The sequence below is a fragment of the Hordeum vulgare genome, chromosome 3H (genome assembly GCF_904849725.1).
Source record: "Hordeum vulgare subsp. vulgare chromosome 3H, MorexV3_pseudomolecules_assembly, whole genome shotgun sequence".
Taxonomy (NCBI): Eukaryota; Viridiplantae; Streptophyta; class Magnoliopsida; order Poales; family Poaceae; genus Hordeum; species Hordeum vulgare.
In genome coordinates this window covers 376,255,129-376,282,119 of record NC_058520.1, presented here as the reverse complement: position 1 = coordinate 376,282,119, position 26,991 = coordinate 376,255,129, and positions in this window count along the sequence as shown.

Sequence of the window (26,991 nt, the reverse complement as noted above, 5' to 3'; positions counted from 1 at the left end):
CGCCTTGGAGTTCGCGACGATGTATAGAAGCATAGGCTCCTTTTCAGTCGGGGCAGCCAAAACTGGCGGGTTGACCAGCTGCTGCTTCAGGGCTTCAAAAGCTTCATTGGCCTCTTCGTCCAAACAAAACGGTCAGCTTTCTTAAGAAACTGATAGAGGGGAATGGATTTCTCCCCCAGGCGGCTTATAAAGTGACTTAAAGCTGCAATACGACCCGCCATGTGTTGAACTTGATTGACATTCGCTGGTTTCCCAAGCGAAGTAATTGCTTCGATTTTGTCCGGGTTGGCCTCAATACCGCGTTCGGACACCAAGAAACCCAACAACTTTCCTGCGGGAATGCCAAAGACACATTTGGTGGGATTAAGCTTCATCTGATACACCCGTAGATTGTCAAAAGTTTCCTTGAGATCCTCCAAGAGTGTCTCGTTCTTACGAGATTTAACCACAATGTCATCAACGTAAGCGTGAACGTTGCATCCGATTTGGCCGCGGAGGCAGTTTTGGATACAACGCTGGTAAGTGGCCCCAGCGCTCTTGAGCCCAAATGGCATGGATACATAGCAAAAAGCCCGAAACGGGGTTATGAAAGCTGTCTTCTCCTGATCTTCCACAGCCATCTTGATTGATATCCGGAGTAGGTGTCCAAGAAACACAAACGCTCGCAACCCGCCACCGAATCAATGATTTGATCAATGCGGGGAAGGGCGAAAGGATCCTTCGGGCAAGCTCTGTTGAGGTAGGTGTAGTTGATGCACATGCGGAAAGTGCCATTCTTTTTTAGCACTAGGACCGGGTTAGCCAACCATTTAGGGTGGAAGACCTCAACGATAAACTCGGCGGCCAAAAGACGGGCGACTTCTTCTCCGATCGCCTTGCGTCGCTCCTCATTAAACCTACGAAGATATTGCTGAATCGGCTTTGCATTAGGGTCAACATTAAGATGGTGCTCAGCGAATTCCCTCGGTACACCAGGCATGTCAGAAGGTTTCCATGCGAAGATGTCCCGATTCTCACGGATGAATTCGATGAGCGCGCTTTCCTATTTGGGATCCAGACCCGCCCCGATAGTGAACTGCTTGGATGAATCGCCAGGAACAAAGTCCACCATCTTAGTGTCATCCGTTGGTTTGAACTTGAGAAGCGGCTCGGCATCAGTCGTTGGTTTCTTGAGGGGCGACATATCCGCCGGATCAACATTGGCTTGGTGATACTTGAGTTCTTCTGCAGCACAGGCGATTTCTGCGTAAGCCGCATCTCCTTCCTCACACTCCTTTGCTATCCTCCTATCACCATCGACCGTGATGGGTCCCTTAGGGACATGCATCTTGAGTTTAAGGTAAACATAGAAGGGGAGAGCCATGAACCAGGCGTGATAAGGGCTCTTTAGCTTGACCACCTGAAATATAAGTGACTCGCTCCTGTGATTGGATGCTTTACCAAAAGCCACAGTAAGTTTGACCCGCCCAATTGGATATGCCGACTTACCTAGGACGATACCATGGAATACTGTGGTTGACGACATTAGGTCTTTCTCTAATAGGTTCATCCTTCGAAAGGTGTCGAAATATAATATGTTGATGCTGATGACACCATCCATAAGAAGCTTTGAAAGGGTATATCCCCCGACTTGGGGGGCCACGACCAATGCTAAGTCGCCGGGGTTGTCAATTCTGGGTGGGTGGTCCTCCCTACTCCACGAGATAGTCTACTCGGACCAGTGGAGGTACCTGGGGAGTGCCGGCTCAGACACACTATACGTCCGGTGCTTCACCTTCTTGTCTCGCTTACAGGCACTGGTGGTGAACACATGATATTGTCCGCTGCTTAATTGTTTGGGATTGCTGCGGAACCCGCCATTATCATCTTGCCCCTGTGGAGCCCCCTGCGGGGGTGGCTGCTGAAACACTCTGGGCGGGTTATACTGCTGCTGGTTATGCACAGGGTACTAGCAACTGCTTGGTTGCGAGCCGCCCTGGGCCCCTGGTTCGGGAAAACCGCCGAACGGGTTTTGACATTGATTAGGTGCACCGAACTGTTCCTGCCGTTGGCTCTGGTCACCGATTTGGCCCTTCTTGATTGCCTCCGCCCGAAATTCCTACATCATGTAACAGTCTTCCCAAAATTGAGTCGCCGGTCCATCCGCCATGGCGTGGTGCGGGTAGCGGCCCTTAAGTATTTCGTTATAGTTGCGCGACTTCTTGCCACTGTAACCCCTGTTCTTCTGGCGCTGATTGCCATTGTTAGCACTGGTGTTGGCGACGAAGTCCGTGGATCCTTCCTGCTGCCTTCTCTTTCCATTTCCACCATGATTATGGTGGGCGCGTCCCTGAAACCGGGAGTGATTTTTGGATGACTCGCCTTTCCTCGGCGAGTTGGCTTTGCTGCCGTCCTCTCCTGGATCTTTAGTATCATCCGCTTTGGCGTACCAAGTGAGGGTGTCCATCAATTCGCCCATATCCTGGACCTTGCGCTTGAATCGCCCCAGCTTCTGTACCAAGGGCTCATAGTGGCAGTTTTGCTCCAAGATCAGCACAACTTGAGCCGCTGTGATGCCATCTGATGAGTGGATGATTTCTGTAACCCGCCGCGTCCAGTGGTGGGCCGACTCATCGGGGCGCTGAACGCAGTGCTGTAAGTCGACGATAGTCATCGGGCGTTTGCAAGTTCCCCGGATGTTTTTGACGAAACGTTCCTTCAGTTCAGCCCAAGTCTGGATGGAGTTGGGTGGCAGGTTTTTCAACCAAGTGCGCGCCGTCCCTTCGAAGATCATTGTAAAATACCTGGCACAGACCGCTTCACTTACATCGAGCATGTCCATTGCAATTTTCGTAACTCTCAACCCATGATGCCGACTCAAGGTCCGTGGGTGTAGTTGGGCACCTTCCTTGGTCCTTCAAAATCTTTCGGCATCCGCTCATTGCGTAGGGCGGGGGCTAAGCATGGCACCCCTACTTGCCTGCCGCCTCCTCTAAGCGGTGCTGGGTTGGTTTGGATGTCCTGGTGATCCTGGCCTGTCGCCCCAAAGGTGTTGCGGATGGGAGGGTCTCGATGGTCAGGCGGGTTACCCTGAGGTTGGTGTCGCGGTCCGCTAGTTATGGCAGGTTGGTCCTCCGTCCGGCTTCTGGTGCGGCTCGCCTAGGGGGTGGAGTGCAGCCGATCGAGGCTGTGTGAAAATTGCGCGTTCTGGACTACCGCCGTTTTTAACATCTTAATGGCGTTTCTTGCTTCAATTTCAGCCGGGGTGTTGCCATAAATCGGAAGGGATTCTAAGTGGCGAGTTGCGGCGAGCACGTTGTCCACGGGATTGGAAAAGTGGCCCTGAGGGCGTCTGGAAACGGGGAACACGATCAACTGCTGGCTGAAGCGGCGGGTTTGGTGGCTGAGCCGGCACTCCTCCTGGAACGGTTCCTGCCCCGGGGGAGCGCGGAGTGTCGAAAAGGCAGGTAGGGTTCAGATCAGGGGGTAAACGCCCCTGGTGCCTCCTCTGATGAACGACGTCGGACGCGCGCTGATGCCTTTCAAGTCGCCAGTTCTCGGTGTTCAAGTGGGCTGTCTCAGCGGTGATCTGAGATTGCGAGGTCTCAATCCTGGCGGCTTTTGCCTCTGCATCTCGCTGGGCCATCGCCATCTCATCTCGTAGCTTTGCCAACTCGGCATTTATCGTGCCCTGGTTTTCTGCCGTTACAGGGGTTGCCATGATCCTTGATATCTCCGCCGACAGGTCCACCAAGATCGAAGCTGGGTTCTTGGATGTTTCGCCGGCCTCGTTGTTGCCTGCAGGGTTTTGCTGGGACTGTGTCGCCCCCTCCATATATATGGCGATCTGACGGTGGGTCCGGTCGAGGACCTCGGGATGCATCGCCAGCGATAGATCTCCGAGGCAGCCCTCGTGAAGAGACTGAATTGAATCTGTGTCGCCCATGGATGACTCGCCGTCTGTGTTGACCGGCGTAGTCTCCTTAGTCGCCGATTGCTCTGGTTCATTAGATCCCTGTGTGAAGCCAACGAAGACCGGGTGCGTCAGGTTTGGCATCGCAACGGGACGGACATACCTGGCCGGCTCGACGGTGTCGGTGGAGATGTCCGGCTCAGGCACGGGTTCTCCGACCATGCCGATGAAGATGTTGACTTTGCCGAAGGAACTCTGTAGCCGGATTCGATTGAATCAGCCTCGGGCCCCCACAACGAGTTGTCGATGTAGTACTTTCCGCGGCGGCTCCGGGTCATGAGCCCAGCCGCGTAGCTCCTTGACCCTGGTAGGGCTGCCTTTGAGAACTCAACTCCACCGTGCGTAGGCCCCACGGTGGGCGCCAACTCTCGTGGTTTTGTCACGGCAGATGTCCTAGTGAAAGGACTTAATGATGGAGCCATTGCACCTTGGTGGCGACTCAAAGGGGTTAAACGGGAGTGAGACTCGGATTTACCCAGGTTCGGCTCCTCGTGAGGAGGTAAAAGCCTACGTCCTTCTCTATGTTGTATTGATGGTGGTTCGATTACAAGGAGGGCGTAACTCGCCTGACCTAGCTCTCGATGATTTCTAACCTGTCCTCTCCTTCCCAGGGACTCGCCTTTATATACAAGTTGAGCCCTTAGGGTTTACAAGAGTCCTTGCCCTCTCACAAGTCATGAATCTTTCTATCTCTAAGTCGCCGTGCTTTCCAAGACTGGAGAACTCCCCGATAATTGGTTCTCCACGAGGATCTTGAACCGCCATCCAGCTCCTGGGCCTATTGGGCAAAAGCTTGAATCGCCAAAGGATGAGTCCCCCACTTGGTGACCTGGCCCAACAAGGGCGGGTCACACCGTAGATAATATCCCCAACATTATTGATTCACTTGATATATGTTATGGCATCAACTTGCGGATCTCGGTGACCTTGGGGATCTATGCATAGGGGTTGATTGCACGTTTCCATCCTACTTTCTCGAGTAGAAATCTTGGGCACTCTTTGAAGTTATTTGTGTTGGATCGAATATGATGAATCTGAAACTGTTTGATGCATGTCAAATAATTAAACCACGGATACTTGAGGTCACATTAGAGTATCTAGGTGACATTAGGGTTTATTGATATGTATCATAGGTGTTATTCTAGTACGAACTCTAGGGCTGTTTGTGACACCTATAGTAATAGCCCAAAAGATTGAACGGAATAAATTCGAGGTGGTTCGCTGCATACAACAACTTCTTATTATGTCCTCCGCTAATAGGAACTTTGGAGCGATTCTTTGTTGCATGTTGAGGGATGACCATATGATTCTACTATGTTAGCATTGTTGAGAGATTGCACTAGTGAAAGTATGAACCCTAGGCCTTATTTCTAGGCATTTATATGAAGTTTTTCTTGTTGTTTACTACTTGTTACCTTGCTCTTTTTATTTATTCAGATTACAAAAACTTATATCTGCTATCCATACTACACTTGTATCACCATCTCTTTGCCAAACTAGTGCACCTACAATTTTTCATTGTATTGGGTGTGTTTGGGACACAAAAGATTTTTTGTATTTGATTGCAAGGTTGCTTAATATAGGCCATCTTCGTCCTACACCTCCCACGGATTGATAAACCTTAGGTCATCCACTTGAGGGGAAAAATTGTTGTCCTACAAAACTCTGCACTTAGAGGCCCAACAACGTCTACAAGAATAAAGTTGCATAGTAGACATACAACACTTTTCTGGCGCCGTTGCCGAGGAGGTGAGTGCTTGAAGGTATATATTTAGATCTTGGAATTAAATATTTTAGTTTATTATTTTTCACTAGTTTGCTTTTATAAAAGAAAACTAAAAAAATGGAATTTAGGTTGCCTCAGTCGCTTCGCATTATTAATGTATTTCATGAAAATGATGGTTCAGAAAATTTGCTCAATTGTTAGAGGAAGAATTTTTGAAAATGCTTAATGTGAATTCCTTGAATGATGAGCATGATAGTAATATTGTTAGTATGAATTTCGTAAATATCCATGATTCCAATGATGATTGTACTAGTTATGATAAAAAAAGATTTCCTATAAGCATGTCATTTTTTGTGGAGTGAATAAGATTTGTAAAGACATGCCATATACGGATTATAGATTTTGTAAGAAGCATAAACAATATAAAACTAATTGGTGGTTTAAAGTGATAGATGAATTTGCCATAAGATTATGCTCCCTTCATCCTGTTACTTGTGAACTTTGCAATAGGGTTGGTCATCTTAATTTCGAATGCATGTATTCTTATGATCAAACCGTTTCATAATATTGTCATAGTTTGATCTCCGGTGAACTCAATGAACTTTGTTTATTTGGGGGGGGGGGTGGACAATTGTCACATAAAAATGATTGGTTTTATATATTCAGTATCACCAATTCTAATGAAAACTAATTTACAAGAAATATATATGTTTTGCATAGTAAATTGCAAGGAGAATGTGTATATTGCCAAATATAGAGAGTCGAGAAAAAATAGAATATAAAAGGAATACTAATGAAAGGGTAAAGATCTCCCACTACCATCCTATTGTTTTCATAATGAATCAGGTTGCAAGAAGGATCTTCCCATCAAACTAATCTCTTCAATAAGAAGCTCGAAAAATTATTTAAACCCACACAAAATGTGGTAAAGAAGAAGAAGAAGAAGAGAAGAAAAGGTAAGGGCAAAAAGTCATCCTTCTCAAATAATGTTGTTCCTATCATAGTTGAGAAGGAATACAAAATTAGTGTGGATGATGATAGACTTGATGATTATTTTGTTATGCCTCCTCCTTTTTGTGATTTCGGTGATTGGGAAGATAATGATGTCCTTATAATATTGAAAATATTTTTGGCACCAACTTGGAAAATTATGATGGTAATATTTTTTATATTATTGGTGCCATCCTTACTATTGGTCATAAGAGTGATTACGCGAATGATATGCAAACCAACAAGCTTGGGGTGCTATGATTAATCAATATGATCTTTTTAGTCCCCTTACATCGAATGATAAAATTTGTTGTGATGATTGCATGCCTCCTATTTATGACGATTGCAATCTTTAGGTGGTTGGAGAGTGTCAAGTTTAGGTGATTCTTATCCCACTACTTTTGAGGGTGTTGAATCTTATTATAATGATAAAAGTGGATTTCGAGAGGCCATGGCTTTGTTTAGTAATGGTTCCACTATCTTGCAAGAGATTTCAATTGATTATGATGAGAACAAAGTTGCTACTTATGATAACTATTGTGATTTTATTTATGTTACAAAAATTAGTGATTACTATTATAAAACTTGTCATAATTATGAATACACTTTTTCTGAACTTTACTCTCTTAATGTAGAAACAATTCATAGTATTCAAGTTTCATATGATACTCCCACTATTATGTATGAGAAGTTTGCTTACGTGGAGAGTAATGAAATTATAAGTTTATGTATCATGAAAAGAATGCTTTATGTGATAGTTCTATTGTTAAATTCCTTCATGATGCCACTGGAAGTTACTATGAGGGAGTAACATATGCTTGTAGGCATTGCAATAATATCAAGTTTCCTCCCTATGTGTTCAACGTTTCAAAGTCATTCTTGCTTTGCCTTCCTATGCAAGTTGATTCTTGCTACAACAAATTGTTTTCTTGCAAAATCTCTATGAATAGGAAGTGGGTTAGACTTAAATGTGCTTGTCATGTAATTCCTAACGCTCTTTTGCATGTTTCAGTTACTATTGTTTATGTGAGCATCATTGATATCAGCATGCCTAGCTAAAAGGCATTAAAGAAAAGCGCTTGTTGGGGAACAAGCCAAAACTTTTCCTTTCTAATTTTATGTGTTCACATGATTAAGCTATTGTATTAACCATTTCTAGTGTCATTCATTTCAATAATGTGCCAAGTAAAGCCTTTGGGATAGTGTGGATACTTGCTTGTTTGATTTTGTGCAAAAACAAAAACTTTTCGTCGAGTGCAGAATTTCTATGATTTTACTGGACACGCAAGAAAATCTGAAATTTTTATACAGTTTTGGGATGCAGATTATATGCATTGTCCTAATTGTTCACAATTTTTAGAGTCACATAGTATTGTTTTCATTCAGATCTTCACTGATTGTTCTATTTTTGACAGATTTTGTTTGCATACATAGTTTGCCTACTTTAATGTTTACATAGCTTATATTGAGTGATATAAATTATGGTAAGGATATAATATAGTAGGTATTATGTGAGAACATTTATGAATATTTTCTTGATAGTACCTAAGTGAATGATCTATCTTTATTACACTAACCCATCTAACAAAGTTCCGTTAAGTTTTGTGCGATTAAAGTTTTCAAGTTTTGGGTGAGATATCGATATGAGGAGAATAATGAGCAGCAATAACCTGAGATTGGGTATTCCCTAGGCACCCCAAGTTAATAAGTAAGGAAGACTCAAGCGTCTAAGCTTGGGGATGCCGCGGAAGGCATCCCCTCTTTCATCTTCAACATTGTCGGTATATCTTACTTTGTGCTATATTATTTTTATTCGTCACATGATATGTGTTTTTCTTGGAGTCATTTTTTTCTCTGTTATTTATTATTTATAATCTTCCTTTTCAATAAAAAAATCCCAAGAATTTCCTTTAGAATGCTTGAACTGCATGTGTGATGTGTGTTGTACAAAAACAGAAACTTTTGTTGTAGTATTTGAATTATGAGATTTTACTTGAACGTGGAAAGTTTCTCAAATTTAAAAAAATATTGTCATACAAATTATTTATCATGTCCTAAAGTTTCATATATTTTTAGATACATAAATACATTTTTAAATAGATTCCTCCAAATTGTTCTGTTTGGACAGATTGTTGTCATAGTTTTGTTATCAACTTATACTAGGGTTTTCATGGCTTATATTAGTAGATATAAATGGTGGAAATTATAGTATACAGTACCTAGTGTTTGAAAATTATTATGTAAATTGTATTGGTAGTACATGAAGTGTTGATTTATTCTTATGTGTACTAACCTTTCTCACGAGTTCTTTTCAAGTTCTATGTGGATGAAATTTTTGAGACTTGTGAAACCGGGATATGAGAGGATTGAACGAGATACAAAGGCTCAAGAATGGGGATGCATGAGGAACCCCAAGTAAATATTACAAGAAGTCTCAAGCATCTAAGCTTCGGGATTCTATGCATCCCACCACTCTTCATAAAACAAATATCTGTTTGCCTACGTTGAGCCCAAATTTTTATTTGTCCACATGATATGTGATATTCTTGGAATGTATTTTTTTATTTGATGTTTTGAAATCAATACCATATATGATAGTCGTTATTCAGACAAAGAGTCCTCACATAGCTACTGAATTGTTTTACTACTCATTGATCTTCACTAATATCTTTCGAGAGTAATTTGATGTTTACTCATATGCTTCACTTATATCCTATGAGTAAATTGTGAATGAATGAAATATCATAAATCTGGAAATATCAATGTGGTTTATGCTTGGTAGTAGTTTGACATTTGGTGTAGAAAGTAAAATCTATTGAAGTTTGACAATCACAATATTGGTCATACAAGCAATTCATGAATGAGTAGTATAAGAAAGAGAACTTTCACATACAAATATATTATCTTGGACATTATTTATGATTGTGAATACCAATTAATTATTTTCAACCTTGATCAAATAGTTGAAGTTGGACAAGGAAGACAACATAATGGTTATGTTTGGGTATATTTGCATAGAAGTTATATTGTTATGGATCCTCCAACATGTGGTGCTTTTTTAGAACCTTTTGCTAGCCAAAACTTTGTACTAACTAGAGATACTACTTATGCATCCAAATCCTTGAGCCAACTTTATTCCATGAGAGTCCACCATACCTACCTATATATGGTATTTCACAGCCATTCCTAGTAAATTTGCATGTCCCACCTCTAAAACCTTCAAATAGACATCCGTTGTGTGTGCACGTACCGCTCATGGAGCGATCGAGGTGGTCAATATCTTCCATGCTAAGCTGGTAATTCTCATTATGAGTGTTTAATCACTTGTCATTGCATGAGAGAGGCTGGTAAAAAGGATGCTGGTCCTACATAAATATAAAAAATAAATAAACAAGAACTTCCCCCTAGAAAGCTTATTGTTTAGAGATCACTCGTGGATACGGCTAGCCATGGAAAGTGTTTGAATGGGTGAGGGGAGTAAAATTTCAATTCCGTTTGGGAACCGCCAATAATGTGATTAGCATGAAAGATATTAAAATACTTTGTTGTAACATTGACATGAAAGGCAGACCACCTAAAATGTATTCATCTCTATATTAAATAATGAGTTGTGGCACCGATACAAATCCGTGCTTCCCTCTGTGAAGGGAACATCTATTCACTTTCATGCTATTTACTTTTCATGTCTAGTCAACTTCTTATTCCAACCTCGATCTATTAGTTAGCAAGCACGATTTGGTGGAGAAAGATCCAAACACATATATACAGTCAAATATATTTGATCATGATTCATTATTGTTGACAATTATCTTCATGACACATATATCCAGTCAACATTAATCCCATATCGTTCTTTGTGTTCGACAGTTTTTGTTTGTTCTAAAAATATGCTTTGAGTATTAGCAATCATAGAGGACTATATGATAATTGAGTATGTGGAGATATTACTTAGACTTGATGATGCTTTGAAATTATTTGATGACTAAGAACATATGTTGTTAAGTTTCAAGAGAATGCACTGTTTGAACTAGGACATGTGAATTGATTGCTATTCTATCATGATGATTTTCATGATAAAAGGTTGCTCGTTATGATGCTAGAAAAGTTATTGAAATTATCAATGATCAAAACTATTCACTATGCTAGCATTCACACTTCATAAATCACTTCTTTTATGATTTACCTACTTGAGGACGAGTAGGAATTAAGCTTGGGGATGCTGATACATCTCCAACGTATCAATAATGTAAGAAGTATCCATGCCATATTTGCCTATGTTTACAATACTTGTATATGGTTTTGATGCACTTTATATGATTTATTTAGAACTAACCCGGACTAACGTTGTTTTCAGCAGAATTATTGTGGTGTTGTTTTTGTGCAGAAAATAAAAGTTCACGAAATCTCCCGAAACTTTTTTATGACTTTTTCTGGATAAAATAAGAAATACCGGAGTGAAGAACCACCAGTGGGGGCCACATGTGGTCCACAAGACAACAGGGCCCCCTGGGCATGCCCTAATGTGTGGTGGGCCCACATGGCTCAGCGTGACGTGATTCCGACGCTGAAAAATCCTATAAATCCCAGAAACTCTAGAAGTTAACCGATAACTTTCATTCCGCTGCTGCAACTCTCTATGTCAAAGAAAAAATAATCTTGAGCCTTTCTGATACCCTGTCGGAGGGGGAAATCATCATCGGTGGCCATTTTCATCATCTCGGCGGTATCCATGACGAGGAGGCAGTAGTTCACCCTCGGGGTTGAAGGTATGTACGAGTAGCTATGTGCTTAATCTCTCTCTTTCTCATGTTCTTGAGATGGCACGATCTTGATGTATCGCAAGCTTTGTTAATATAGTTGGATCAAATGGTGTGCTTCCCTTGCTATACTGTTGTGATGAATTGAATCTTTCCCTTTGAGATCTTGTTATGTTGAATATTTTGGGTTTGAGAACACTTGATGTATGTCTTGCATGTGGATATCCGTGGTGACAATGGGGTATTCTATTGATTCACTTGGTATATGTTATGGCATCAACTTGCGGATTCCAGTGACCTTGGAGATCTAGGCATAGGGGTTGATTGCACGTTTTCATCCTACGTTCGCCGATAGAAATATCGGGGCACTCTTTGAAGATAATTGTATTGGATCGAATATGATGAATCTAAAATTGTTTGATGCGTGTCGAATAATTAACCCACGGATACTTGAGGGGACATTGGAGCATGTAGGTGAAATTAGGTTTATTCTAGTACAAACTCTAGGGCTGTTTGTGACACTTAGAATAGCTCAAAATATTGATGAGACGGAATAACTTTGAGGTGGTTCTACTACCTACACCAATTTCATCTTATTGTTCGTTGTTACATAGGAACTTCGCAGTGATTCTTTGTTGCACACTGAGGGATGATCATATGATTCTATTATGTTAGCATTGTTGAGAGATTGCACTAGTGAAAGTATAAACCCTAGGCCTTATTAGCAAGCATTTATACGACGTTTCACTCGCTGTTTTACACTTGCTACCTTGCTATTTTTTATATTTCCAAATTACACAAACCTATATCTACTATCCATACTAACTTGTATTACCATCTCTTCGTTGAACTTGTGCACCTATAGAATTTTCCATTGTATTGGATGTGTTGGGGACACAAGAGATTTTTTGTATTTGAGTGCAGGGTTGTTTGAGATGTCACATAATTTACCGACGAATACTGGAGGTGACATTGGAGTATCTAGGTGACATTAGGGTTGATTGATATTTCTCATGGGTGTTATTCTAGAACGAACTCTAGGGCTGTCTGTGACACCTATAGGAATAGCCCAAAATATTGATAGGAAAGAATAACTTTGAGGTGTTTTGCTGCCTACAACAACTTCTTATTATGTTCTCCGCTAATAGCAACTTTGAAGTGATTCTTTGTTGCATGTTGAGGGATGACCATATGATTCTACTATGTTAGCATTGTTGAGAGATTGCACTAGTGAAAGGATGAACCCTAGGCCTTATTTACAAGCATATATATAATGTGTTGCCCGTTGTTTACTACTTGTTACTTTGTTGTTTTTATTTATTCAGATTACAAAAACTATAATTACTATACATACTACGCTTGTATCACCGTCTCTTTCCGAACTAGTGCACCTATAAAATTTGACATTGTATTAGGTGTGTTGGGGACAAAAGAGAATTCTTGTATTTGATGGTAGGCTTCCTTGAGAGAGATCTTTTTCATCCTACACCTCCCACGGATTGATAAACCTTAGGTCATCCACTTGTGGGAAATTTATCGTTGTCCTACAAAACTGTGCACTTGGAGGCCCAACAACATCCACAAGAATAAAGTTGCATAGTAGACATCAAGCAGCTAGAAAGATGATGCTTGGTGTGGCTTGCCTTGGTGGTGCATACTGGTACAAAGACATAGAAGCTTGTCTTGCCTTTCAATCATTTTTGGGTCAACTGTTGGCAGGTCAAGCGCTTTTCTCTTTAGCATCTCATTGTGAGCTTGGACCATTTTCGCATATTTATTCGTTAGATGCTCTAGGGCGCCTTTGATGGCTTCACAATGCTTCTCAAATTCTACTTTTAAGTCTGTCATGAAGACCTGATAGCCATGTATCTGCTCTACTATGAGCTTGTGTACTTCGTTTTCGAAAAGAGTGTTTTCATGGAGAATCTTCTCACGCGACTGCACAACTTTTTGAGCAACAGTTAGTTCTTCATTCACCAGCCCTTGGAAGGTCACACTGAGTCCAATGGGAAGATGAAGGGTGTCAATGGTGAGAGAGGGGTTAGCAAACCATTCATCAATTAACTCGTTGAGGATGTTTGCATCAAACATATGCATGTCTTCAAGATGTTTCACCTCTTCCTCCTTTTGTTGGATAAGCTTTGACGTGGTTTTATCGTGAAACTCATCATCTGAGATTTCAATCATGTTAGGAGCATCCATCAAGGATACGTGTGGCTTTGATCCATGAGCAACAACATGTTTTCTCTCCAGTTTCCGATTGGTATGAGATTAATCCTTAGTTTTAGCCGGTTCAGATGGCCTTGTTCGTGAAGCCTAAGGTGTTGTGGAGATTGGCTTTGGAGCCTTTGTTTTATCCGTTGGCTTCGGATCATTTCCACGGGGTTGATCTTCCTCCTTAGATGTTTCATCAGCCACACAACATCCAAGGATACTAGAGGGATCTAGATGCTTTGGCATTGGAGGCTTGTCCATGCACAGGAAGAAGCCAATCTTGATGGCTTCATCCATCGTCTTCGGATGCAGATTTTTGTAGACAACGTCACTCCAAGGAGCCTTTTCTGCATTCTTCTTAGCATACTTAGCAGTAACAAAGTGATAATAGAACCATTCTTCTGCCTAATATCTTCGTATCCATTGGATCCGGTTCTTTCGCTGTCGATAGTTCTCTTAAGGACCAGACTTGTATCGTTCATATAGTGCAGGTGTGTAGGATTTGAAGTATGTCCACAGGGGGGTGATTGGACTACTTGACCAAATAAAAACTTAGTCTTTTCCCAATTTTAATAGTTGGCAAGTTTTAGCAGTTATACGAAGTCAAGCCCACCCTACACATGCAAGTCTAAGAGTATAGCAGCGGAAAATAAAGACATGCACATGTAAGTAGATGGTAGGGATAGGGAGATCAAACACAAAGACCACATAGAGATTTTGGCATGGCTCCGGTAGGTGGTGCTATTGTACATCCACGTTGATGTATACTCCAACCCATGGAGGGTAACGGCCGCGAGAGTCCACAGAGGGCTCCATCCACAAAGGGTCCATGGAGAAGCATCCTTGTCTATACTATCATGGCATACCGTCACGAAGGCCTAGCCTCACTCAGGGTAGATCCGGGAAAATATATAGCAAAACTTTTTGCACCAAAAGGAAGGTAACAAGCCAAAGTGGGGTCGGAGACGGACTCCAGGTGGCCCAGGCGGCCTCCCTGCGTGGCGAGGAGGCATGCCATGCCACCAGGTCGCCTGGAGCCCCAGAAGTTCCTTTCTGTCTCCACTTCGGCTCGGAATTTTCCTAACTTTGCGAAAACACATAATATGGAACTTTTATTAATGTTCGTGAAGTTTCCTTACCGTATTACATAGCTATTCTTGTTCTGCTTCTGCTAGCGTCTGACACAGTATTGCAATGTGTTCTTCATGAGTAGCTATGTGTATCACATCCACCTCTACATTGATGGGGTCACTAGCCATGTAATGCTTGAGTCTTTGCCCATTCACAACAAGTGGTTTGGTGCCTTCAAAATTATTAATCTTGATTGCACCCGAGTGGTAGACTTCTTCGATATGGTATGGTCCTTCCCACTTGGAAAGTAATTTACTTGGAGAAAACCTGAAACGAGATCTATACAACAAAACTTTATCACCAACATTAAATTCATGTTTCAAAATTCTCTTGTCATGCCATTTCTTTACATTTTCTTTGAACATTTTTGCACTCTCGTAAGCTTAACTTCTCCACTCATCTAGAGAATTCAAGTTCATGAGACGCTTTTCACCAGCGAGCTTTGGGTCAGCATTAAGCTCTCTAACAGGCCAGAAAGCTTTGTGCTCGAACTCTAAAGGTAGATGGCATGCCTTGCCATAGACCATCTTATACTGAGACATTCCCATGGGATTTTTGTAAGCAGTTCTATACGCCCACAAGGCATCTCCTAACTTTTTGGACCAGTCCTTTCTAGAACTGTTCACTGTCTTTTGCAAGATCAACTTGATCTCTCTATTTGTGAGCTCAACTTGCCCACTTGTTCGAGGGTGGTAAGGTGAAGCAATTCTATGATTAACATCATATTTGGCTAGAGCTTTTCTAAAAGCACCATGTGTAAAATGTGATCCTCCGTTGGTCATGAGGTACCTAGGTACACAAAATCTAGGGAAGATTACATCCTTGAGCATTTTCAAAGAAGACTTGTGATCAACACTTTTAGTGGGTACGGCTTCAACCCACTTGGTCACATAATCAACAGCCACTAAGATGTGAGTGTACTTGTGTGATGGAGGAAAAGGGCCCATAAAATCAAAATCCCAACAATTAAAAGGCTCAATGACTAGAGAATAATTCATAGGCATCTCATTTCTCCTACTAATATTACCAACTCTCTCACACTTATCACAAGATAAAACATAATTTCTAGCGTCTTTAAAGAGAGTAGGCCAATAAAAACCTAACTATAGAACCGTGTGTGCGGTCCTCTCACCGGCATGATGTCCTCCATAAGGACTGTTATGACATTGTCTCAAGATATCCTTCTGCTCATGTTCCGGTATGCATCTCCTCACGATCCCATCCACACCTTCTCTAAAAAGATGTGGGTCATCCCAAAAGTAATACCTCAAGTCGTGGAAGAATTTCTTCCTTTGCTGGAATGTTAAACCTGGAGGCAAAAACTTTGCAACAATAAAGTTAGCATAGTCTCCATACCATGGATCGGAATTAGATTGTACCATCAAAACAGCTAACTGTTCACCAGGAAAGCTATCGTTAACTGGAATAGGATCATGTGGTATGTCCTCCATCCTGGAAAGGTTGTCTGCTACAGGGTTGTCTCCTCCCTTCCTATCAACAATCTGCAAATCAAATTCTTGAAGAAGAAGGACCCATCTGATAAGCCTTGGTTTGGCATCCTTCTTTTCCATAAGATACTTAATAGTAGCATGATCAATATGAATGATGATTTTTGAATCAATAATGTAAGGCCTAAAATTATCACAAGCAAACGATACCGCTAAAAACTCTTTCTCAGTAGTAGCTTAATTCTTTTGAGCACTATCAAGGGTTTTGCTAGCATAATGTATAATATTCAATTTCTTATCAATCCTTTGTCCTAACACAGCTCCAACAGAAAAATCACTAGCATGACACATGATTTCAAAAGGCAAATTCCAATGAGGTGGTTGGACTATAGGGGTGGTTATCAAGGCTTTCTTAAGAACTTTGAAGGCTTCCTTACAATCTTCATCAAATACAAAAGGAATATCCTTATGGAGAATATTAGTGAGGGGTTTCGAAGTTTTAGGAAAGTCTTTAATAAATCTTCTATGGAAACCAGCATGACCGAGGAAACTAGGAATACCTCTCATGTACTTTGGATAAGGCATCATCTCAATTGCTTCGACCTTTGCCATGTCCACCTCGGTTCCCTTTTCGGAAATCTTGTGGCCAAGAACAATTCCCTCATTAACCATGAAGTGGCACTTCTCCCAATTGTGTACCAAGTTCTTCTCCTCACACCTCTGCAAAACTTTATTAAGGTTGTGGAGACAATGGTCAAAAGAGGTTCCATAGACGAAGAAATCGTCCATGAAAACCTCGACAATTTCCTCACAAAAACCATGAAAGATAGTAGACATACACCTTTGAAAAGTAGCAGGAGCATTGCATAAACCAAAAGGCATACGTCTATAAGCATAAGTACCAAAGGGACAAGTAAAATTGGTCTTCTCTTGATTGGCAGTGTTAACGTGAATTTGAGAGAAGCCAGAATACCCATCAAGATAGCAAAAGTGAGTGTTTTTGGATAACCTTTCAAGCATTTGGTCGACGAACGGCAGCGGGTAGTGGTCCTTCCTGGTTGCTTTGTTCATCTTCATGTAATCAATACACATTCCATATCCAATAATAATTCTTTGAGGTATTAGTTCATTCTTATCATTAGGAACCACAGTCGTCCCTCCTTTCTTGGGAACACAATGTACCAGACTTACCCACTTAGTATCAGCTATAGGGTAGATAATACATGTGGCTAGAAGCATGAGGATTTCGGTCCTTACAACATCCGTCATCTTCAGGTTCAACCGTCATTGATGATCAACAACCGGTTTAGCATCAGGCTCAAGATTGATAGTATGCTGACAAATAGATGGACTAATCCCCTTAAGATCATCAAGGGTATAGCCAATAGCGCCCCGGTGTTTACGAAGGACTTCCAATAATTTCTCTTCTTCATATCCTGAAAGGTTACCATTGAGAATAACAGGATATACTTTCATCTAAATAAGCATACTTGAGCGTATTGGGAAGAGGTTTAAGATCAAACATCGGGTCTTCTTTTGGTTTCGGTAGAATTCCAAAAGGCTCAACCGGAAGGTTGTGCTTCAGGATAGCACGTTGTCTCAAGAATATGTCGTCTAGCTCATTCCTTTCCTCCATATGCATATCATTCTCGTGGTCCTCCATAAATTGCTGCAAAGGATCGTTAGGAGGAATAGCAATAGAAGCAATCTCTTCAATAATTTTATCATTACTACGCAAATCAGTACCACGAGTTTGCTTCGAGAATTTAGAAAAGTGAAATTCATATGGCTCACCATTAAATTCAACAGATACTTTTCCTTTCTTGCAATCTATAAGAGCTCCACAAGTTTTGAGAAAAGGCCTACCAAAGATAATAGGGCAAAAAACTATCTTGCACTGAACCGAGTACTAGAAAGTCGGTAGGATATTTTACCTTTCCACATAGGACTTCAACATATTGCACAATTCCAATAGGAGAGATAGTTTCTTTGTTTGCAAGATGAATAGTAACATCAACGTCTTCAATTCCACATGGTAGAATCTCATTCATGATCTCTTGATAAAGTGAAAAAGGAATAGCACTAGCACTAGATCCCAAATCACATAGCCCTTAATAATTATGATCTACTATTTTAACATATACAACCGTATTACCTGAAATTGGGCCTTTATTCTTGGCTGTAACAAGGTTAGTGAAAACAGCACAAATATTTATATTGGAATCCTCAATATTACTAGTAACAAGATCCTTGACTAATGCAACTTGAGGATCGACCTTAATCAGGTCCTCATGCTCATTAGTACTTCTTTCACTTTTATTCAGTATGCGTGTGACAAAAGAATGCTCCCTCATCCTTGTGGGAAAAGGGGGCTTTTCATATAAAACTGCAGGCAAGATAGGGTCAACAATATTGATGTCAATAGGTAATTCCTTAAAAGGTTTGTGGTGTTGATCCTCCCTCTTCTTAGAAGAATCAATATGAGAGGCAAAGTCTTTGCAAAAATCAATTAGAAGCTGGGAATCAAGACTAATCTTAGCACAAAAGGTATTGAAGTAATCAGTTTTCACATAGCTCTCAATGTAATCATGCTCATAATTTATAACAGGTTTAATACCTTTATCAATCTCCCAATGTTTAGTGTTCTTCTTGATCCTTTCAATAAGATCCCGCCTAGCTTCAGTGCTTTTGTTGGAGAATGCCCCACTAGAAGAGGCATCAAGCATCTCTTTATCTTGACGAGAAAGCCTTGCATAAAAATTTGTAACAATAATTTCCTTGGGGAGCTCATGATTGTGACACTTGAGCATTAGTGACTTCAATCCCCCCAAGCTTGAGCGATGCTTTCTCCGTCACGAGACCAAACTTTATAAATATAGTTCTTGTCTCGATGTATTTCATGAAGAGGATAAAACTTTGCATAAAAGAGAGGCATAAGATCTTGCCAATTTAGCAAATGGGAGTTATCAAGAAGCCCATACCAATCCAAGGCCTTATCTTTTAATGATAGAGAGAATAGCTTTCAAATAACAAAATCCATCGATATACGTGCAAGCTTAAATAAGGAGCATAGTTGTGAAAGATATAGCAAGTGTTCACCTGGATGTCTATCTCCTGCATATTGATTAGCCAAGACACAATCAATATTACCAGTTGGTATTTTAAAGGGCACAATTTCTGTAGGTGGGGGAGGCTCCTCCACCACAATAGCGTTGGGGCAGTTCCCCACAAGCAACAAACCAAGAGTAGAGTTGTCCATAGGGACAAAAAGAGGAAATAGCAAAATAAAAACAGCACGTACAGCGTAAAGGTTTCCTTACAAATAGCGCTACACTCCCCGGCAACAGCGCCATAAAATGGTCTTGATGACCCACAAGTGTAGGAGTTCTATCGTAGCCTTTTCGATAAGTAATAGTGTCGAACCCAACGAGGACTAGAAGGTACTGACAAGCGATCTTGAGCAAGGAATAACTGCAAGCACTCGAAGGTAAATTTTTATGGGTTTTCCTGTATAAGCAACAAGGAAATAAATGCGAGGAAAGTAAATGGTGCCGAGGTGCAGCAAGTGGCCCAATCCTTTTGAACACAAAGGATAAGCCGAGGGACTAAACTTATGAAAACTAAGGCGTTCCTGAGGACACACGGGAGAGATAGTCAAGTGGTTTCGCCATATTCCGTCTAGTACTATGTTTTGTATTGATAAGTGTTATGTGGGTGGATCTTTACTAGTGCACTGTCTAGGCTAAGACAAGTACACTATTATGGTTAAACCTCTTGCAAGCATCCGAAAAATACAAGAGAGAAATTAAGGCAAAGCCTAACCATAGCAATAAGCTTTAGGATCCAATACTCCCTCGTGCAAAAGCATGCGAACTAGGGTTCAGGTTTATGTCACTCCGGCAACCCACCATAAGCATTTTTTATACACGATGCATTCCCCTAGGTCCTTAAAAAGGCGAAGTGTTATGTAGTAGACTTCAAATAACACCAGTAGAAGAATAACACCATCAATTAAATATCAATCAACACATATTACTTCAACATCATATGACTACTATCAACTAGACTTCTCCCATGTGCTCAAGAACTAAAGGAACTACTCACAAGACATAAAAGAGATCATGATCATAGGGAATGAAAATATGATGAACAATCTGGTCATAATAATAATTCTCCAAAAAAACTCAATAGCATTCACCACAAAAGAGTAATCGACACCGGTAGAGTAGAGGGGATGAATAGTGCAAGGTACAACTCCGATTGCAATGGTAAAGTGAGATGGGGTGAAGATGGAGATGGTGCTGGTGATGATGATGATGGTGATGATGATCTCAATGATGACCATGACAACGGTGATGACGATGAGGACGATCTCCCCTTCCGGGAGGAGTTCTCCCCGGCGGAATCTGCCCGCCAGAAAGGTCTCTTGTAACATCCCAAATTTTGGAATGTTAAAATAATTATTAGATTGTTTGTTTGTTTGCTTGAGTGATTGAAACTTGTGTGAAATTTGAAACTTTTCAAAAACTTTTGAATGAGAGGGAATAAAATGACTTTCCCCATCTCCGATGAATTCAAATTCAATCTTTTAAAAGAAAAGAGAGAAGATGACATGACTTCTGATGGGGTCATAGTCCTAGGGTCGGGTCATAGGCCTGCCATACAGGTCCTACCCAAGGACTACCCACACAAAGGACAAGACCCTAAGTCTACCCCGACTGAATTAAGGAATCCCCATTATCCATTCGGCAACAGGTCCTATATCATCCAGTCGGATACTAGCATTCGGAGAATACCAAGCTAACCGACTGGATACACTCGGTACATCGTAACCTCCCTGGAGGGAAACGGTCGTACGTTTCCAGGTGTATTTATTAGCATTTAGAGCATACGTTATCTGTAACATATGCATTCAATCCCCACTACTCCGCCCTTATACCGGAACCGTTGTGGAGGGCAATGCACTCTATATAAGCCGCCCTCCCCCACTGGTAGAAGGGTTAGAAAACCATTGTATTCCATATTACACTCGGCAACAAACTCCGAGAGCACTAAGACGTAGGGCTGTTACCTCCACCGCAGAGGGGCCTGAACTCATACAACCTCGCCGTAGCTAGGACTCTGCCCATCTCATTCGTACCCTACACATCTACTGTCAGGCTTATACCCACGACAGTTGGCGCCCACCGTGGGGCAGGCGTCTAAGCGACTTTCGGCGAGTTTGCGACTACTTCTTTTCGTCATGTCGTCCAGTGGAGATTCGAGCATGGGTCATCAGATCTTCTTCGGCGCTCTCTCCTTCACCGTCGACGATTCGGCGTGGCTTTGGGAGGCGCCTCTCGACGTCGAGGCGCTTCCCCGTCGCGGGGCCACACACTTCCGTGCCGGCGCCCGCGGCGTTCTTCTTCTCCAACAATCGGCTCCGTTGTCGACCTGCACCTCCCTCATGCGCCGCAACAAGCGGTCCCGCCGTCCGCGTCTCCAACGATGGGTGCAGCATGCCCGAGCACGTCAGACCGCGTCTTCTCAAGTGGCAGTTCTGGAGTCTGTTGTGGTTGCCCCGCGTTCCCAGCGCTCGGGCTCAGTTCCGACTGAGTTTCCTTCCGAGTATGCGGGTCGCGGGCCTGCAACAGAAGTACACATGGTCAACTCCCATGAAGATCCCCGTCAGGCTGGCCGGAACGAGCGCGAGATCGGCGAAACGTCCGGCGCACGTCGTCCACCTCGCCGTTCTGCTAGTCGGCACACTCGGTGGAGCAACGTGGAGCTGTTCCGCACACCTGTCCTCAACTTGGCTGCAGCTGCCAAAATAGCCGATTCCCTCCAGCCGACTGATTCAGAAGCTGGCAGAGGGATCGAGCAGATCCGAGCCTTGTTGCACACGGCGCAACAGCAGAATTCGGCAGTCTCCGAGTCGCACAACCGGATCTATAACAGCTCCGTCCACGCGAACACGCATCGGTCGGTTCACAGCCCTAGATCCCATCAGCGCCACAGGGGAGGCAGCCGTTCCGTGATCCATGAAGATCGTCGCCGCTCACGCACCCCTCCGCGGGGTGGGCCCTATGGGTCCCAACATCATGATGATCGGCGTTCAGTCGGCGACACTTACGACCCAAGACCCGACGTAAGAGGACGTATCGCCCAGCGAAGAGTCGACAGAGGTCGAGCCCACCGCGATGGTCGCGATATCGGCCGTCCGAGTGGAAGCAGGGCCATCGTGTCCGGTCCCGAGTGTTTTAGTCGAGCCATCCGCTCGGCTGACATCCCGCCCAACTTCCGATTGGCAGCGGGAATCAGTAAGTTTACAGGAGAGTCCAAGCCGGAAACATGGCTGGATGACTACCGAGTGGCAGTCCAGATCGGAGGAGGGGACGACCATGTCGCTATGAAACACCTCCCTCTGATGCTCGACGGCTCGGCGCGAGCGTGGCTGAACCAGTTGGCCCCCTCGAGCATTTACAGTTGGGCGGATCTGGCCCGAGTGTTCGTCACGACCTTCGAAGGGACGTGCAAACGCCCTACAGGCCTTGTGGAGCTCCAGCACTGTGTCCAGAAGCCCAATGAGCCCTGCGCGACTTCATCCAGCGATCGACAACTCTCTACCACACGGTGGAGAGCGTCACCGAGCATCAAGCAGTCTGCGCCTTCAAGGCAGGCGTACGGTACAAAGAGTTGTACCTAAAGTTCGGTCGAACATGCGACATCTCCATGAGTAAGATGATGGAGATAGCGGCTCACTATGCAAATGGCGAAGAAGAGGACCGCATCCGGAGCGGCAAGCACAAGACAGTCGGCGATGTTGATGGAGGTAACACTCGGAAGCAGAAACAGAAAGCTCCGCCCACACCGCAAGAAGAAGCTGTAGCCGTGACCAATGCCAAGTTCAAGGGCAAAGGGAAGGCGCAGTTTACCCCCAAGAAGAAGCAGTTCAACAACCCCATCCTGGACCAGCCTTGTCCAGTTCACACGAAGATGGACGAAGAAGGCAACCCCATATATGCGAAGCATACCACTCGACAGTGTCGCCTCCTGATCCAAGGATTCAGCGAAGGGAAACCGAGTGAGAAGGACCATGAACAGGATGAAGAGGATAAGGAGGATCCGTTCCCCCAAGTCCATGCAACCCTGATGATCTTTGCTGACGTCGAGAGCAAGAGCCGACTGAAGCTGGTGAACAGAGAGGTGAACATGGCCACCCCTTCCAACCCCAAGTTCCTCAAATGGTCCCAGACTACGATCACCTTCGACCAGTCGGATCATCCGGCACATGTACCCACCCCGGGAAGACAGGCCCTGGTCGTCGACCCGGTGGTAGAAGGAGTCCGACTGCGCAAAGTCCTCATGGATGGCGGCAGCGGCTTGAACATCATGTACGCCGACACCCTCAAGGGGATGGGCATCCCGATGTCTAGACTCAGCGAGAGCAGCATGCAGTTCCACAGAGTTGTCCCAGGACGGAAGGCCAAATCACTCGGGCAGATCGCGTTGGACGTCGTTTTCGGCTCCGACAAGAACTTCCGCAAGGAAAAGCTGACGTTCGAAGTGGTTGACTTCTAGAGCGCTTATCATGCAATTCTGGGTCGCCCAGCGTATGCGCACTTCATGGCCCGTCCATGTTACGTATACCTGAAGCTGAAGATGCCCGGACCGAAGGGCGTGATCACCATCACAGGCAATCGGCAGCGGGCTGAAGAGTGTCTACAACAGGGATCAAGAATCGCCGACCAGCAGATGGCCGTCCTCGAGCTGGATGAGTACAAGAAAACAGTCGACCCCGCCGACCTGATGCGCTGAAAGAAACCAGCTTCTGAGTCCGCGTTCCAGTCGGTAGGAGAGACGAAGAAGGTCAGCATCCACCCGACGGATGACTCTGCTGCCCCGACAAACATCTCCACCACCCTCGATCCTAAATAGGAAGCCGAGCTCACCCAATTCCTCCGTGAGAACTGGTATATCTTCGCATGGAAACCCTCTGACATGCCAGGTGTACCCAGGGAGTTGGCTGAGCACCGACTGCACGTGGATTCTACGGCTCGGCCTGTCCGAGAGCGCCTGCGCCGGTCCGCCGCGCACAAGAGGAAGGCAATCGGGGAAGAGGTGGCCAAGCTGCTGGCAGCCAACTTCATTCGCGAGGTTCATCACTCCGAGTGGCTTGCCAATGTTGTCATGGTGCCCAAGAAGGACAAGTCGCTCCGAATGTGCAACGACTTCAAGCACCTTAATAAGGTCTGCCCGAAAGACCATTTTCCACTCCCCCGCATAGATCAAATTGTCGATTCGACTGCGGGTTGCGAGCGTCTGTCGTTTCTCGATGCCTACTCGGGCTATCATCAGATCCGTCTGTATGGTCCCGATGAATTAAAAACAGCCTTCATCACCCCATTCGGGTGCTTCTGCTACATCACTATGCCTTTCGGTCTGAAGAATGCAGGAGCTACCTTTATGCGCATGATCCAAAAATGTCTCCTCGACCAGATCGGTCGCAATGTGGAGGCATATATGGATGATATCGTAGTCAAGTCACGCAAAGGTTCCGACCTGCTAACTGACTTGGCAGAAACATTCGCCAACCTTCGTAGGTACGATATCAAGCTCAACCCAGCCAAATGTTCATTCGGTGTTCCCAGCGGAAAGTTACCCGGTTTCTTTGTTTCCGAACGAGGAATCGACGTCAACCCCGAAAAGATCGGGACCATCGTCCGAATGGAAAGGCCGGTCAGAATACACGATGTTCAGCGGCTCACAGGTTGCCTAGCGGCTTTGAGCAGGTTCATCAGTCGACTCGGCGAAAAAGCACTTCCTCTGTACCGACTCATGAAGAAATCAGATACCTTCGAGTGGACAGACGAAGCCCAAGTCGCATTTGACGACCTCAAAGTCCTACTTTCCACCCAGCCGGTTCTTACTGCTCCGCTCAGTAAAGAGCCCCTTCTTCTACATATCGCGGCTACAAATCAAGTCGTCAGTACTATTCTTACAGTCGAGCGAGAAGAAGAAGGCAAAGCATACAAAGTTCAGCGGCCAGTGTACTACGTCTCCGAAGTCCTGACTCCTTCCAAGCAGAGGTATCCCCATTATCAAAAACTTATCTATGGGATCTATATGACTACGAAGAAGGTGGCTCATTATTTCCAAGACCACTCGGTATCTGTCGTTTCTGATGCTCCATTGTCGGAAATTCTCCACAATCGAGACGCATCAGGCCGAGTGGCGAAGTGGGCAATGGAGATGTTGTACTGTGACATCAAGTTCGAGGCCAAGAAAGCTATTAAGTCTCAAGCCCTGGCTGACTTTATAGCAGAATGGGTAGAACAATAGCAACCGACCCGCATCTACTCGGCTCATTGGACAATGTTCTTCGATGGGTCTAAGATGTTGAAAGGCTCCGGCACTGTTGTTGTGATCATTTCACCTAAGGGCGACAAGCTCAAGTACGTACTGCAGATACACTTCGATTCCTCCAACAATGAGGCAGAGTATGAAGCTCTCCTCTACGGGTTGCGTATGGCCATCTCACTCGGCGTCCGTCGCCTGATGGTCTACGACGACTCGGATTTGGTGGTCAATCAAGTGATGAAAGAGTGGGACGTCAGGAACCCCACCATGACCACATACTGCAATGCAGTGAGGAAGCTTGAGAAGAAGTTTGAAGGTCTAGAACTTCACCACGTTCCAAGACCGAAGAACCAAGCAGCTGACGAGTTAGCAAAACTCGGATCCACTCGGAGACCAGTCCCGAGTGACGTCTGCCTCGAGCACCTCCACCTCCCTTCAGGCAAAGAAGATCCTTTCACAGAAGAACCAGTACAACCAAAGAGTTCAACAGACCCGACTGAAGTCGATGTACCTGTTGTGGTTGATCTGGTCATGGAGATTCTGGCTGTCATTCCCGATTGGACTGTGCCGATCATTGCATATATCTTGAGGCAAGAACTTCCAGATGACGAAGTCCAAGCCAGGCAGATAGTCCGCAGGTCGAAGTCATTCACTGTCATCGATGGCCAATTATACATGGAAAGCGTTTCGGGTGTTCTTCAACGATGCATCTCCCCAGAAGAAGGGCAGCTGATTCTAGAGGATATTCACTCGGGAACCTGCGGTCATCACGCTTCTTCGAGAGCAATCGTCGCCAAAGCGTTCAGAGCCGGTTTCTTCTGGCTGCAGGCAAGCGAGATGGCTAAAGATATGGTCGACCGATGTGAAGGCTGTCAGTTCTACTCCAACAAGTCCCACAAGCCGACGTCTGCGTTGAAGACGATCCCTCTTGTGTGGCCGTTTGCAGTGTGGGGATTAGATACAGTCGGCCCGTTCAAGACAGGCTAAGGTGGATTCACACATCTGTTGGTGGCAGTCGACAAGTTCACGAAATGGATCGAAGCGAAGCCCATCAAGAAGCTCGACGCCTCAACAGCCGTCAAGTTTGTCAGGGACATCATCTTCAGATTCGGTGTACCTCACAGCATAATCACGGACAACGAGACAAACTTTGACTCGGACAGATTCAAAGGCTTCTGTTCAAGACAAGGCATCCGAGTGGATTTTGCTTCCGTAGCACATCCCCAGTCCAATGGACAAGCAGAGCGGGCAAATGGACTTATTTTGCAAGGTTTGAAGCCCCGACTCCTGCGAGAGATAGGACATGCCACTGGCGCTTGGGTTACCGAGTTACCTTCAGTGCTTTGGGGCCTCCGCACCACTCCGAACAGATCAACGGGGCGATAACCGTTTTTCCTCGTTTATGGAGCAGAAGCGGTCCTTCTGAGTGACCTG